Source organism: Peromyscus eremicus, chromosome 2 (genome assembly GCF_949786415.1).
Source record: "Peromyscus eremicus chromosome 2, PerEre_H2_v1, whole genome shotgun sequence".
Classification (NCBI taxonomy): domain Eukaryota; kingdom Metazoa; phylum Chordata; class Mammalia; order Rodentia; family Cricetidae; genus Peromyscus; species Peromyscus eremicus.
Window position 1 is genome coordinate 124,448,700 of NC_081417.1, and position 17,196 is coordinate 124,465,895.

Consider the following 17,196-nt stretch of genomic DNA (forward strand, 5'->3'; position numbering starts at 1 on the left):
AGAAGCTTTTAGAAGGATCATGGCAAGGGCAGCATCTAATGACTTTATTAGTGTAGGGTTTCAAAATGGGCTCTGTAATTGTTCATATCTCTTTGTCAGCAAGTCATAATTACTGCTCAGCATTGCCCAGGAGTGCACTTGTGAGTAGCTTCTTAGTAGTACTGAAGGGAAGGGAAAGGGGCAATGGGTGAAAGGTGATGGCCTCGTACTATTAACAGTAAGCCAGTATCTATGCAGATGATGATTAAACCATGTGCAATACATTCTTTACTCTGTAAAAATTTATTATCTTTTAAAATATCCTTTGAAATAATTTAAAATTACCAGTTTACAAGTCGTTCTTAATTCCATTTTCAATACTTACCACACCAGTTCCTGGTCCTGCAATTACAACTGCCTGATGGTACTTGATTGTATTGGACTAAAAACATTTGTGGTAGGAAAGCCCATCTGTCCTCCATATTGATCTAGTTAATAATATTCAGGGAGTGTACATTTAAATCATAGTTGTCAGTGGGCAGTCTATATGAGAATTTTTGCTAGAAAAGAACAGTATAAAAGCAATACTATTGAAATGCCAGTATAAAAGCATATCACTAAATTTAAAAGTTTTGTATCGAATCCTGCTTTTGTCATGCAACTTATTACTCAATTGTTCTGTGTGTTTTTTCTCTTAAGTATTATGTGCTTTGAATGTTTTAGATATATAGAATTGAAAGCATCTTCACCTTTTCAGGATGCATGAAGTCTGAGTGTGACACCAAGCTTTGGCACCTTTGTGATCTGTGGCTAAATCTTTTTCTGATTCTCTGACTCCTTCTAGTGTACTTATGTATCGTTGTCCATATGTATATACTTACATATAGTCACCTCTAGTGGCTCACAATCTTATATTTTGAGGATATATAGAGTCATAAAATATTAATATCAGTTACTTGACCCAGTGTTTATGTAGATTTCAAAACATGAATCACCAACTGAAACAAATTTGAAAGACATTTAAAATTAAGTATTTTAAAATACATATATCCCACCATGTTCTTTGCTTTCCTTCTTACTTGAAGTTGAAAATGTATGAATTCTTTTCATAACTTCTCTGTCATTGTTAAACTTTGTTGTTAAATTTATTATTAATAAATTTTTATTTTTGAAATTATATTTACATGATCTTCTCCTTCCCTTTCTTCCTTCCAATCCCTCTGTGCACACCTTCCCTTGTTCTGTCTCTAATTCATGACCTCTTTTTCTTTAATTATTGTTATAAACATACACACACACACACACACACACACACACACACATATTCCTAAGCACATAAATACAACTTGCTCATGTTACCTATGTGTATATGATCTCAGGGATGACCATTAATATTGAAGTCATCACAACTGATCAAAATGCAAAGAACAAGAAATTGTGTGGTGCTCAGCCCTAAGCTGCGATATCTACAGCATAATTCCTGCACCTAAGGCTCAAGCATCATTAAAGAAAAGGTTGTGAATGATTGTAAGAGCCAGAAGAACGTGAAGTTTTTGTCTCCTAGAAATGTCAGAGGCTACATCCATGAAGCCTTTTTTTTTTTTTTTTTTTTTTTTTTTTTTTTTTTTTTTTTTTTTTAAAGGCAGGGTCTTACTGTGTAACCCTTACAGGCCAGGAACTTGCTATATACATCACCTGGGGTCCTGGAAATCACAGAGATCTGCCTGCCTCTGCCTTCTGAGTGCTTAGATTAAATGCTTGTGCTACCACACCTGGTTTTCATATTAATATATTTTTATTTATAGTTGTTTTTTAAGGGTTTTTACGAATCATAGGTTCTATGTCATTTAAATGAGTAGTACATGTCTCCTCTTCCATAAATGCTGGTAATAAGTCAACCAAAGTTATAAAAGAAGTATGTTAATTCAGCCATATAAAATTATGTGGAAACTGGTTTCTCTGACGTTTTGTGCAGTGTTTGCTTGTCAGTCTTTGTAGACAAATATTAATGACTAACAATTTTAATTACCTAAATTACCAAATAGTACCCTTACCTACAAAAAAATTCTAATGCTCTGGATTGTGTTTAGGTAACTCATTTATGGAACAATTTTCTTTCCTCAAACACATGCCTGTATTTCTGGAATTGTTAGCATTAGAATACCAAGGGGAAAGTGATAGATTTTTATTGTTTACTTTTTAAAAAGTTGCCTACTGCTTTTATCTGCTTTGCATCAGTCTATAGTCACAGTTTAGAGAATCCTGAAGAGATTATTTTCCTCTTCTTGGCATAGTCTCAGCATTAAACTGGTTTTTTGTTGATAAGACAGCGTTTCACTATGTAGTCCTAGCTGTCCTGGAGCTTACTGTGTATACTGGCTGGTCTCAGTGCAAACTCACAGAAGTTCACCTATCTCTGCCTCTCGAGTGCTAAGATCTAAGGCATACACTACGACATCTGACCTAAAGTAGTCTTCTTTTATCTCTACTGTATTTATGCACACCAAGATTTCTTTGACCTGGGTAAGATATGTATTCATACTTTTTGATTCACTAAACACATTACCCTGGACTCTAATCTCCCTCCCAGTTGCTTAAGAAAACAGAAGCCAACAAAAAGACAAATAATCCTATTTTTCTGTCCTTGCTGTCTCATTTTAAATGTTCCCTGCTCAGAAAGGTCTTACAAACCTTTCTGGAAAAGGCCTTCTTTCCCAGCATTCTCTTTCATAGCACCCTCATTTCCATATTAAGCCATTACTTATGGACATTTTAACATTTATTCTCTAGCTCTTCCACTAGAGTATAAACTTAAGAAGGGCCAGTGGTCTATCAATTTTTTTTTCACTTTTTATCGTGTGCTGCTCAGTATTATTTGTTGGATGTTCTAAGAGTATAGGATGATTGAGATTATGGATGAATTTTGAATTTAATCCGACCAAATTCAAATTCTAACTATGCTATAAGGTAACTATAAAGACCTTGAGCAGCTTGTGCAAACCTTCATTATGATGCAGTTTCCATATTGTAAAGTGGAGATTAAATCATACACCTCAGAGTTGTTATTAGAATTAAATGAAATGATAAATTTAAAAGTCTAGCATAATAGTAACCAAAACAGCATGGTACTGGCATAGAAACAGACATACAAATTAATTGAGTATAATAGAAGACTGAGATACAAACCCACAAAACTGGGCCTATGAGATGGCGCAGTGGGTAAAGGAATTTGATTTGCAAACCTGGAATCAGATGTTCAATTCGCAGAATCTACATAAAAGTAGAAGGAGAGAATCAACCCTACAAACTTGTCATCTGACCCCCCACACATGTGTATACCACACATACCCACCACCACCATGCAAGCACATATAATAATAATAATAATAATAATATTATTATTATTATTATTATTATTATTATTATTATTTTAACTAATCCAAGCAGTCACCTGATTATTGACAAAGATGCCAAAATTACTAGAGAAGTGTTGCCCCTTCAAAAAAATGGTATGAGAAAACTGGATATCCACATGTAAAGAATGAAACTAGATCCTTATCTCTGCCCTGTATAATAATCTACTCCAAATGGATCAAGAAGACCTTAATGTACTCTGAAACTCAGAGGTAAAACACTTCAAACTACAGACATGGACAACGACTCTCAATGAGACTCAAGTAGCTCAGGAACTAAGGAAATAAATCAACACACATGAAATGTAAAAACTTCTGTATAGAAAGGGAAACATCATTCTAGTGAAGAGACAACTTATAGGAGAAAATTTTGCCAGCTTTCCATCTGCCAGAGGATTAATGGCTATACTACACAAAGAACAGAGGACAGACACTAAACAACACATAAACACCCCAGTCAATAAGTGGGACAATAAACAGTTATCAAAAATGGCATAGAAATGTCTATTAAACATATGAGGGCCAGTGGGATGGCTCAGCAGGTAGAGGATACTTGGAGCACAAGGCTGGTGACCTGAGTTTGGACCCCAGAACACATGTAAAGTTGGAAGGAAAGCTGACTCCATTGTGTCCTCTGACCTTTACAAATTACCATAAGCTAAGCACCTTAAAACAGTCTGTTTATTATCTCACACATTGAGCAGCTAAGAACACTGGTATGGTATATGTTCAGAAAGTCATTCAGTAAGCAATCCACACAGCATGGCATGCACAAAGGAAGGAAGGAAGGAAGGAAGGAAATATAATATGAAAAATATCTAACTTTACTACCCATCAGAGAAATGGAAATTGAAAGTACATTGAGATTTCTTCCTATTCAAGTCAGAATGACAGTAATTGTGAAAACAAGAAATGCTGACTGTGATGTGAACAAAAGCGAAACCGTCTATATTGTTGCTAGAGATATAAACTAGCGTAGGCACTATGAATATGAGTATGGAGTTTTCTCTGATATCTGAATAGATGCCACCAAATGGCTTTTTATCAGCAGACTCCAAGTCAGCTCTTCATGAGGATGGTGTCACATCAGTGTCTGTGACAGCACTTTTTGCTATAACAGAGTTATATAACCAACCTAGGTGTCCAACATCAAAGGAATGCATAAAGAAAATAGGGCATTGTATATACAATGGAAGTTTTTTCAGCCTTAAAAAGAAGAGTTATGTTGCTTGCAGGAAATTGGATGCAACTAGAGGTAATCATATTAAGTGAGATAAGCCACTCTCAGAAAGACAAATAACATGTTTTTTTTCTCATCTGTGATTCCTAGCTTTAATATACATATATAAAAATTGTGTATCATAGGACATGGTAGTAGAAGGGAAACTGGAGAACAAAGGGAGTTAACAGGAAGTAGGGGCAAGAAGGAAGAAGATGGGTGTATAGGGAAACATATGCTCAATATGAAACCTTTTTAAATTAAAATGAATTTTAAATAATTTTTAAATGCCTCAGGCCAGTGAGATGCTTAGTAGGTGGTGTACCTACCTGTTCTGGAACACAAACAGTGGAAGGAAAGAACTGACTCCACACCACGTGCACCCCAAAATAAATAATTTTAAATGCCTGGTATATAGTGCTTAGTGCATTTGGTTATATATATATATATATATATATATATATATATATATATGTATGTATGTATGTATGTATGTATGTATGTATGTATTTGATTTTTCTCTCATACGTGAAAATGTTCAGAGGACAAAGGCAAGTAGTTAAGTGTTTGAGACTACTCTCCCCAGTGATAGATGAACTTAATCAGCTTAGCCTGTGTTTCTGAATCTTATCTTAAACGATCCTTTAAAGCATCTCCTTGTTTTCTCCTTTTGAAGTCCAGATTGTCCAAGCTTACTTAGCATGCTCATGGTCTTGGCAGTCTACCAGCATTCATACACCATTCCTATAAGCCTCTGTTCTAGACTTTGCAGGGAACTGGGAGTGAGTCTGCTGTATTACTTTTAAAAGTCAAGCTACTTACACATTTCAAATTATAGTTATTTCTTTATCATTCCTTTACTATCCTAGTTATTCTATACATTTGTTTATCTTTTCAAAATATTAATTAGTAAGCATTCACTATTCGCCAAGATGCTAGCTTATATTGGGAAGACATTCTTGCCCCTTTATTTTCTCTCCTCTATGTATCTTTTTTTATTTGTCTTTTACAGTTTTCCTGCTTTAAAAAATGAATGTAACTGTTATATTAAATACAGTGTTAAATCAGATGAAAACCAGCCAACAACGGTAAATAGATGAATATTTATAAGCACTTAAGTTCACTTAACTTTCCTAGTACAATACTAAATTCTGCTCAATAATTCCAGCAGTGAATGGGTAAAAAGAACTTCACAGGTATTTGTAACTATTCACACATTTTAACTATTATAGTTACTGTCCTGTGTATGGAATCCTAACAATGCCTCTCCAGATTTCCTGACATTAAATTCAAGGATGAATTTTATTGAATAACTTTCTATTTGAAAATCATTAAGGATAGTAATAGACAGCTGTTTTCTACTGTTGTTTTGTAAAAGACTGATTATTTCAAATGAAAATTTAAAATATTAACCCCCTGTAGAAAATAGAGGGTTTTAAATTAGTTCTTTTTTCAGTAATGGTAATTCTTTAGGGAGCTTAGGTGAGATGGTCCCTAAATATTTTTGATGATGTAGCACCCATGGCAGATATAGACTTTAGAGACTGTAGAGAGATTCTGCATTGTTGACATGCCTATTCACTCTTGTCAAGCATCAGCTGTCTCAAGTGACGTGAACCCTTACAAAACTGCTGGGTTACAGTTGATTATTGATTGAAAGGTTTGATGACTGACTGAAGAGGTGCTAATACTTTGCAGTGTTCATCTTTTATACTGTAAAGACTTTCTTCCTGTGTGTAGAGTCTTAACTTTCCTACATTTCTTATCCATTAGAGTGATGTTGCTTTTCAGATATGAAATTATGTATAAATTTCAGGATTCTAAGAGAAACTAGCCAGTCCTGGAATAAAGAATGCTGAAATATTTTATATAATAAAATCATAACATCTCCAAATCTGGCAGTTGAAAAAAAAAAAAAAAAGGAGCATGGGAGATACAGGTACAGTTTCAGTTGTCTCCTCACAGGAGGACATTGTCTTATGGCTGGAAGTTATACAATAGGAGACTTATTTTAGAAAGAGTATCTTTAATTGGTGAAGAAGGGAAGCTGGTTTAGACTCTGAAGCGCATAAAGGAAAGGGGGAAGTAGTACTGATAATCTAAGACTAATTCTGAAATTAGGTGTCATTGTCTTCCTTATATAGATGAGAAAGTAGAGGCTCACAGAAAGTTGTCCAAAGAGACACTTAATAAATGACAATGTCAAGCTTGTCTGTCTTCATTGTCTTTGATCTTCCCATAAGACTGTGCTACATGTGATAGAATATATTGTTTGGATATTTTGCAGCTTTCCTAAGTCAGTGGGTGATTTTTAAAAATATAAATTTACAAAAACTACATAGTTTGCTAAAAAAAAAAAAATCAGAAAAGGAAGTTTAGAATCACAAACCTATAAGTCAACACCTACTCATTTTCATGGTCCTACTAGAGGTAGAAACTCAGGGGAACCCTGAAGACCATCGTATTTTATACTGTTTTTTAATTAAACAGATTTCAAAAATAGTTCGAATAAAAGAAGGCTATATTTCCAACCTTGTCATAGTACAGATAAAGGTTACTGAAGCATGAATTGGCCCTTCTATATACTAAATACATGTTAAGCATTAGGCATTATGAACAGAAGTAGATAAAAAGTAGATTCATTTCCTAGTAGGTGTCTAGGAACACCACCTTGCACTGTAAATTTTAATCTCTCATTCTCTGTATTTTCCCCTTAGCACATAATCTAAATTATTAAATACAAGCCCCAGTCATAGACCAGACTACTGTTTGGAGACTTTGATTAGTGAAAGCCAAAATATTCTCAGTGTCCTTAAGACAAAAATTGTTACGTCATATATCCACTAGGCCTTTGTTTATTGACTAGTGAAGAACAAAACAAAGAAGAAATGTTATGTAGAATTTAATGTTCACCCACTCTCTTCTATAGCCCCTGGAAAAGAAGTCTTCTCTACATTGCGGGAGAAGAAATTGAATTATTCTATTACTTCTTTCAACTAAGATTCTGTGATTTACATTATAAGAAAAACTAAGCTTGTCTCTTACTACAGATAAGCAGTACTTTTTTCTTTCTTCCTTCCCTATCTTTTCTTTTTTGTATAGTGTGTGGGGTGGGCGTGGGGGGAGTTGAGACATAGTTTCTCTGTGTAGCCCTGGCTGTCCTGGAACTCACTTTGTAGATCAGGTTGGCCTTGAACTCAGACATCTACTTGCCTCTATCTCCTGATTAAAAGCATGTGTTACCATGCCCAGCTTAGATAAGAGGTACTTATTGCAACTGTCTGGGAAAGAAAAGTGTTTGTTTTCACAATACTTTTGTATTGGGGAATATTTGCATAGACAACCAATTGAGTTGTCTAAGAATCCAAGATAGTCAAATATCTAGAATTTTTGAGTTGCCTACACTACAGGTTTTGTATTTTTAGATTAGGAATGCTCCAGCTAAAATGGTAAGAAAAAGCTGATTACCAACTTAAAAAATTATGTTCCCCTCCAAAAAAATTACAAATTAGTCCTCCATAGCTTAACTACTCCCCAGTTATTAAACTGTCAGGTCTCAAAGCCTTTTTACCAAGATTTGGTTTATGAATAACAGAGACTGAGAAATTACAGTTTGGGGGTAAAAAAGTAGGGGTATTATGATTTCCTAGGATATGGGAGGTCTATATTCAATCCCTAACACCACCAAACAATAAAAAAAAATTACGTAGGGTTTTATTGTGTTTTATTTTTAAATTCTGGCTAGCAACTTATTGACACAACTTAACAGAAAGTTTAAGGTTCAAACAAATATGAAATGCTTTTTTTTTCTTCAGTTCAGTCCACCACAAATCACATCCTGTTTTCTTAAAATTGCCTGTAGTCTGCCTACATGTTTAAAATGTCTTCAGTGTGCTTAAAAAAGCATTGTACCAACCTTTTAGAAAATAATTTCATAATATGTATCAATCATCATTAATATTAGCATACTCTTGCCCAATAAGCATGCTTCACAGACTTTTTCTTAAGTAAATACTTGAGGATATTTATTGTATGCTTTTGTAGTGATTAAAACTGAGAATACATACCTAGTTCAGAACTGTCAGAAACACAATAAGACTTACATCTACTCAGTGGACTATTATTCAGCCATCTCAAATGTCAGTATATTACTATGATAAAATTTGAGTAGTGGCCGGGCGGTGGTGGCGCACGCCTTTAATCCCAGCACTCGGGAGGCAGAGCCAGGCGGATCTCTGTGAGTTCGAGGCCAGCCTGGGCTACCAAGTGAGTCCCAGGAAAGGCGCAAAGCTACACAGAGAAACCCTGTCTCGAAAACCAAATTAAAAAAAAAAAAAAATTGAGTAGTAATCATTATCATGCCATTGTCAACCTGGAGTGTTTAATTTTGTACACTGATAATTTTCCATGCAAACATATCTATTAATTAAATGCCCAGGTATAAAAGTCATAATTTGAGGGTATATATACACTTGTAATTTTTAATATATTACTGCCAAATTGCCAGTGATAGAGATGGTACCAGTTCTTTTGATATTACCTGTGAGGAGAAGTGACTGTTTCCTTTATCTTTAATAATCTGACAGTTGAAATAAATGGTGCTTAGAATAGCTTTAAATGAGATTTAGCTCAGGGCTAGAGAGTTGGCTCAGTGGTAAAGAGCATTTGTTGCAATTTCAGAGGTTCAATTCCCAGCATCCACATGGTGGCTGATATCCTTTTGTAACTCCAGTCCCAGGAGATATGACACCCTCTTCTGACCTCTGTGGGGACCAGGCATATACATGATGCACAGACATACATTCAGGTAAACACTGATACCCATAAAATAATAAAATAAATAAATCTTTAAAAATTAAAAATAAATAGGATTTAGCTCATTATGAGTTATTTGAGCCCCATCACATATGTCTTAGACTTAGCTGCTTTTATAAGCTTATCTTTCTTTTTTTATTAAGAAATTTTTTATTCATTCCACATACCCACCACAGATCTCCCCCTCATCCCTCCTCCTGCTGACCCCCCCCCCCCAGCCTTCTCTCCTAGTCCACTCTCCATCCCCTCCTCCAAAAAGGTGTAGCCTCCCATGGGGAGTTAGCAAAGCCTGGCACATTCAGCTAAGGCAAGTCTAAGCCCTTCCCCCTGCATCAAGGCTGCGCAAGGTGTCCCACCATAGACAATGGGCTCCAAGCCAGTTCATACACCAGGGATAGATCCTATTCCCATTGTCAGGGGTCCCCTCAAACAGACCAAGCTACAGAACTGTTTTGCCCATGCAGAGGGCCCAGTCCAGTCCTATGCAGGCTCCACAGCTGTCAGTCCAGAGTTCCTGAGTTTCTACTGGGTAAGCTTATCTTTTACTTAATAGTTTGTAAAAGTTCTTTGTATAGCCGGGCAGTGGTGGTGCACGCCTTTAATCCCAGCACTAGGGAGGCAGAGCCAGGCGGATCTCTGTGAGTTTGAGGCCAGTCTGGGCTACAGAGAGAGTTCCAGGAAAGGCGCAAGGCTACACAGAGAAATCCTGTCTGGAAAAACCAAAAAAAAAAAAAAAAAAAAAAAAAAGTTCTTTGTATAATTAAGCCTTGTAATGTGGTTTGAAATTCAGAGGACTTTTTTCATTTATTTCTTGACTTTTATTATAACAGTTTTTACCATGTAGTCTCAGCCATCTATCTTGTCTAGCCATACTTACCTACGTGTGAACTTTGATTAAGTTTTTTTTAGAATTTCATGTATAAGTACTAAATTTACATAATTTTCACCCCTCCTTCCTCCAATTCTTCCCATATCTCCCTTTCCACTTCTTCTCAAGTTCGTGACCTCTGTTTCTACAGTTACTTTTGTTTTACTTACACACACACACACACACACACGCACGCACGCACGCACGCACGCACAAAGACCACCTCCTTTAGTGTTATTTTTATTATGTACATGTATTCAGTACTGAGTACTTGGGATTGGATAACCTGTCAGGTGATTTATCTCTGGAGAAGACTGATTCTCCTCTCTGCAGCCACTGATTGCCTATAACTCTTCATCTGGGGTAAGGCCTTGTATATGTTCCTGTCCACATTGGTGTGTTGTTATTATGCAGGTCTTGTGTCAGCAACCATATTGTTGTGATTTTATGAGTGCAGAATCCCTGACTTGTCTAGAAAACATTATCTAATAGCAGGTGTCTGACTCTTACACTCTTTTTTCCACCCCCTCTTCCTTAATGATCCCTGAGCCTTACATATAGGGGTTGCATTATAGATGTACTTTTGGGGCTAGGCACCCAATTCTCTGCATTTTAACCAATTGGAGATTTCTGTAAAATTCTCTGTCTTCTACAAAAAGAAGTTTCTTTGATAGGGGTGAGAGCTCTACTTATCTGTGAGTATAAAGATAAGTATTTAGAATGCATTTAGGAATTACATTCTTTTAAGAGAATGGCAGTAGTGGGTTCTCATCTAATTTGGCTAGCTACAGGTGTCTGGTAGGTTTATATTACTGGGCATGAAATCCCTCCTGTAGAATGGCTTTAGATCCAATTAGACAGTTGTTTGTAGCCTCCAAAGTTATAGTGGGGCACTGTTGTAATTATTGGGGATAGCCTGCCAGACCTGTAATTGTTGTAATTTATAGGTTTTGCAACTATGAACTATTTTAGAACTGTTGGTTGCTTTTCTCCTTTACAGCTTGCATAGCACTTTTGGATACTATGGGAATTAGTCCTCAAGGAGGCTTCCATCTTAGTTGCAGCTTGATTACTCCAGGTCCTGTGTCTGAAATGTATGGTGTCTTCAGAAGTAGGCTGTTACCTGCAGGTTTTTGCAGTCAACCAAAGGAATGTTAGTAGACTCTATTGCCTGGAGTTTGTTGGAATCTCCTGACTAACACCTCAAAGTGAGCTTTCCCATGCCTGACACTGGGATTTTTGTAAGAAAGTCTGTGGTTCTTGGGGGGCATTATCACCTTGTGTGGCATAACTCCATGTAAACTATTTGCATGTGGTGATATTGTGTTCCCCAAAATACTGTGCACCCTAATAAACTTATCTGGGGTCAGAGAACAGAATAGCCACTAGATACAGAGACCAGAAAATGGTGGCACACACGCCTTTAATCCTAGCATTCCAGAGGCAGAGATCTGTCTGGATCTCTCTGAGTTCAAGGCCACACTGGAAAACAGCCAGGCATGGTAGCAAGAGCCTTTAATCCCAGGAAGTGATGGCAGAAGCAGAAAGGTATATAAGGTGTGAGGACCAGAAACTAGAAGCTTTTGATTGGTTAAGCTTTTAGGCTTCTGAGCAACAATTCAGCTGAAATTCATTCTGGATGAGGACTGAGAAGGCTTCCAGTCTGAGGAAACAGGGTCAACTGAGGAATTGGTGAGGTGAGGAAGCTGTGGCTTGTTCTGTCTCTCTGAACTTTTAGCATTCACCCCAATACCTGGCTCCAGGTTTTAAGATTTGTGCTACATTTGCATATGTGTTTTTAAGTTAGCTTATAAAATAATATTTTCCTATGATGTTGCCTAACATCCTTAGTGTTATTTCCTTCTTCCCTCTCCCTCTCTATTTCAGTCCTTCCTCCTTTCACAGATGGAGGATGGACACACACACACACACACACACACACACACACACACACACACACAGACTTATTACCTCCCTGCCCTCCCTATTCATCATCCTTTTCTACTTTTCCAGCTTCTGTGATTACTTTAGGTTATTTACTCAAGTCTAAAGATTCAGACCTAGGATCAACATCCTTAGCAATCAGGAAATACAAATTAAGACTATTTTGAGATTTCATTTTGCCTCAGGATAGCTAAAATTAAGAAAACAAGTGACAACAAACGCTGATGAGGATTCTAGGAAAGGAATCCTGATTTGCTGTTGGTGGCTTTGTAAACCAATGTGGCCACTATTGGAATTCTCAGAAAACCAAAAGTTGATCTGCTGTAAGACCTAGCTTGTTGGCATGTGTCCTGTAGACTCTGTATCCTACTCCATAGATACTTTTTTAGCCATTTCAATGATACTCTATTTACAATAGCTAGGAAATGGAAACAATCTAGCTGTCCTTCAGCTGATGAATAGATAATGAAAATGCCATACATGCACACATTGGTATTCGATTTAGCTGTAAAGCAAAAGGAAATAGTGAAAATTTCAGGCAACTGAATAGAACTGCAAACTGTACTGGATGAAGTAACCAAGGTCCTTGTTACCTTCTCTTCAGTTTAATTGTCTCTGTATTTGCTGTTCCCTGCCTGCTGTTGACTTCATCTTTCAACTCTTTTGAGTCTTTGATCAAATGTCTACTTTTCAGTGAGGTCTTCCCTAAATATTTCATTTTGTATTATAATCTCCCACTTGTTTTGTTTTCTGTCTATGAAAATGTCTCATGGACTTGTGAGATACTTGCTTATGTGTGTCACATCAGGTTGGAGCTCACCAATATTAAGGAAACTAGTAGGAATGAACGTTTTCTGAGTGCTTACCTAAGGAAATAGGATATGATTCAGAGAAGCTGCATTATCCAAAACATTTCTGGGATAACCTCTTTAAGAACTGTCTTCAGAGACAACCAAAAGCCTTAAAAGGAAGACATTTTGGTTTCTTAAAAAATGTTCAAAACGTGGACATCACCTGGGATGAGACGTCTATATTAAAGAAGCTGTTTCTTGTGCCTCATCCCAGCTCTGTTGGGTCAGAATCTTTGGGGAAGCTTGCCTTTTAAAGAAACTCCCTGGGTGGTTCCTGGGACACTGGAAGTTGAGGATCACTGCGTATATCATCTCTGCAGCTTTGCTTTGTACTTATTTACCTAACTCAGTGTGGACCAAAGACCTAAGACTACAAAACTCAAAGCCACCTCAAAGGGCAGGGGGGTTATCCCAGCAATGCTGAAGAACCTTTCCAAAAGGAACTCCAAAAAAGAGCTGGATAATGGAATGGGAGGTAGATTTACAGGAATAACACTGTAGTCAGAAGCATAACTCTTTGGCCGGCTTGTTTTTGGTGTGCCTGACAAATCAAACTTCAAGTTAATGGAGTTTCACTATATTTTCCTGTTAAAAGGAAAGGACAAGGAAAGAAGAATTAATTATGTGTTGGTGAGATTGGGTGTGGCCTCAAAGTTCCCTTATCTTACTTTCTGTTCTTTCTATCCATCTTTGAACACTGAACAAACCCTGAACACGTGTGTGTGTGTGTGTGTGTGTGTGTTAACCAAATGGCTTATCCTTAGTAGAAAGATGCCTTGGATCTTTTTTAAAGGGAACAGCTTTCTTAAACCAAAGAGGCTTCAAAAGAAATGGATGAGAAGCTGAAGCGAAAACATGATATATAAAGGCTTGACTCAAAATATTGAGTAATAGTAGAGCAGACCCATCAGGTTAGACACAAGTTTCATCTGCTGAGTAACCTCTCATTAAAGATGTGGTTCATGGGGCTGCTAAATGTGTGTATATATCAACATTTGTGCATGTGCATGGGGAGACTACAGGTTAACGTCAGATACTCCTCAGGAGTTACCTTGTTTTGTGAAGCATGGTTCTTCCTAGAGATGTGAATTTGCTGTTCACGTTAGGCTGGCTGGCCTGAGAGACATCTTCCTGTGTCTCCACCTCCTTGGACTAGGATTACAAATACTGCCACCGTTGATTGAACTCGGATCTTCATAATATATGACAAGCACTTTACTGACTGAGCTGTCTGCCCTGCTCTGCTCTTTCATTTTCTGAACGACAGTAAAACCATTAACTGCTTTTGTTTAGTTAACAATTCATTGATTTATCTTATTGCGCAAAAAGATTTTTTAGTGTTGGTGTGAACATACCATTTTAATCATGAAATTGATGATGAAAATGTTAAATAGCAGATGACTCCATTGGTAAAGGCAGTTGCCACCAAACCTGAGGGCTTGAGTTTCAGTCCCAGGACCCATGAGGTGGAAGAGACCTGACTCCAGCAAGGTTTCCTCTTATTTCCACATGTATAGACAGACAGACAGACAGACAGACAGACAGACAGACACACACACACACACACACACACACACACACACACACAGCAGTTTTTTTCAGTGTTAAATATCATTAAGCATTTAAGAGTAACAAAATAAGTACCAGCTTGAGGGCCTACCATATACTGAACGTTTTGAATGTCTTCTATATCTTATTCCATTTCCTCCTTGTAAGAAGATTGATGTGTTAAAAGATAGGTTCACTCCACTTTATCTTGGAATCACCTTTAAATTTGTGGAAATCACATTGAAAAATTGTAATCACCTTAAATAGGATAGTGACAGTATTGTGACCTCCATTTTTTTTTTAAATCAAAAATAGTGCCTGTCATACATATTCAGCAAAAAGTAAGTTTACAGAATTTAATCTGCTTGGGCCCAGTGTGGTGGCACACACTTGAAATCCCTGCCCTTGCAAGCTAGAAGAGGAAGGATCAGGAGTCTGACAGCAGCCTGGGCTGCATGAGAACCTATCTCAAAGAGGAGAGGAGGTTTTTCATCTCTTCCCCACTAAATAGCTAGGTGCCATGTAATGGAGTACAATTTTATGTAAGTCAGTGAGTCGTGTAATTATGACTTTGATTGAAAGAAACTAAAGTAGTTCATGCTCTGAATTAAAATAAGATTATTTTTTCTGTATCTGACATACTAATAATTCTGATTTCCATTGGCAAAATAGAAAAGATCTATACTTTATATACTGAAAAATGAATAGTTAGTACAGGCTAACCATATGCCGTTCAGCTTATTTTTCTTTCCAAACTTGGAATTGAAACTATTTGACCTCATCTTCCCTCTCTTTGGTTTTCCAACAGTTCTGATAGACTTAGTAGGTATAAACTTGATTGCATCTTTTGTCATTTTCTCAGTCTGTCTTTCTGTCTTCCCTCTCTTATTTCCTTATTTATCCCCTTAGATGTTATCACTTTTGGTCTTTCCCAAAGTGTCATTTTAGATTTTGTTTTCAGGGAGTTGATTTGGCATAATTTTTTTTAAAACTTTATTTTGGAGGTGTGTGTGTGTGTGTGCAGATGTGCATGCCCACTTGAGCACTGAGAGGATCTAGGCATCTTGCCCTGTCAACCCTTGCCTTATTCAATTGAGACAGGATCTCTCACTGAACCTGGCTCTAGGCTGAAGGACAGTAAGCCTTATCAATCCTCTGGTTTCCACCTGCTTAGTGCTGAGGTCACTGGTGTGTGGCCACCCCTGACTTTTATTTTTTCATCATGCATACTAGGGATCTAAACTCAGGTGCTTATGCTTCTACAGCAAGCACCCTTTCTCACTGAGCCACCTCTCCAGCCCTCACAATTATTCATTCCCTTCTTCAAATAATTCAGTGATTGATAGGTCATTGGCTTACTTAAATCCTCTACAGTTAAAAAAGAAAAGAAGAGATTTCCCAGTATTGCATAACGGTTATTGTTTCCCACTTTGGGGTAGAAATTACTAGAATCTAATGGTTGCAGCAACCATTTATTTATTCCTTCATGACATCTGACTGAAGAATATAGAGTGAGTTGCAGTTGGGTTGAGAATTTTAGCCCTCCCCACCAGGTGTTGTGGAATATTTTTAACCGTTCAAAGGGAACAAAATACCACAAATAAGTTTTTTTAAAAAAATATTACCAAAAAAAAATAACTATTCCCTTAAAACCCCTTGTTTTTCCCATGTCTGTTTTTTTTGGTTTTGGACTAATTTGAGCTAATGTGATCTTCCCTTCCTACCTTTTCCCTTCCCTTCTCCCTTCCTCCCATTCCCATGTCTCCCTCTCTCTTTCTGTATCCTTCTTTCTACCCTTTCAGTAGCTTACTCTTTTCCTTCCTTTCTTCTTTCCTTTCAAGGGGCCAGGAGGCATCCTGTTTAGCTAGAAAGGCCAGTGCTGTGATGGCATCTACTGTGTGATAGCCACTCAATCCTTTGGTGTGAAAGCAACAAGGACTTATTTTCTCCCTTTTGTAGGAAATAGCATTCCAACTGTTTTTTGACATCTTTTATTTTAGAGGTTACCAATGATCAGCTCAGGGTCAAGTCTGCTTTCAAATATTTTAGTAAGACAGAAAGAAAAATGAGACCCTAACTTGCTAGTCTACTAATCTACACATCCCTGTTGATGAGTTAAAGCTTTATGAGTGTGAAATTTGGTATGGAAGCTTAGTCTGCTTGAGAACCTTTTATCCCATAATAGTTGTGGAATGTGAAGATTTGAATTTTCATGGGGGCACTGATATTTCTTGGCTGACAATGGATTTCTTAAGGCCTTGTCATTTCAAATTGCCATGAGGTCTGGTTATTGCACTAAACGTGTATATGAACCGGCCTCCCAATGAACTTACTGCAGTGGTGCTAACTTGTCTTGACACTCTGGCTGACAGTTCTAGTTGCCCTTAACAAGATCTACTTTCTGTAGTCACAGCACAGGTTTTACAAAAGATTCAGCCTAAATTTCTGAAATGAATTTCTATTGACAGAAAATGTACTGGCTTTAAAAATTAAGAGGTTTGATTCTGTTTTGAATTGGTTATCAAATGAATCTGAGCACATGACATTTTAATACCGTTT

The 17,196-nt window shown here is 37.0% G+C and overlaps 1 protein-coding gene across 1 annotated transcript in view; it reads left to right on the forward strand.

Moving 5' to 3' along the window:
• Nucleotides 1-17,196, forward strand: part of Faf1 (Fas associated factor 1) — a 335,197-nt gene that overhangs the window by 230,682 nt on the left and 87,319 nt on the right. The gene's annotated exons all lie outside the window — the stretch shown is intronic.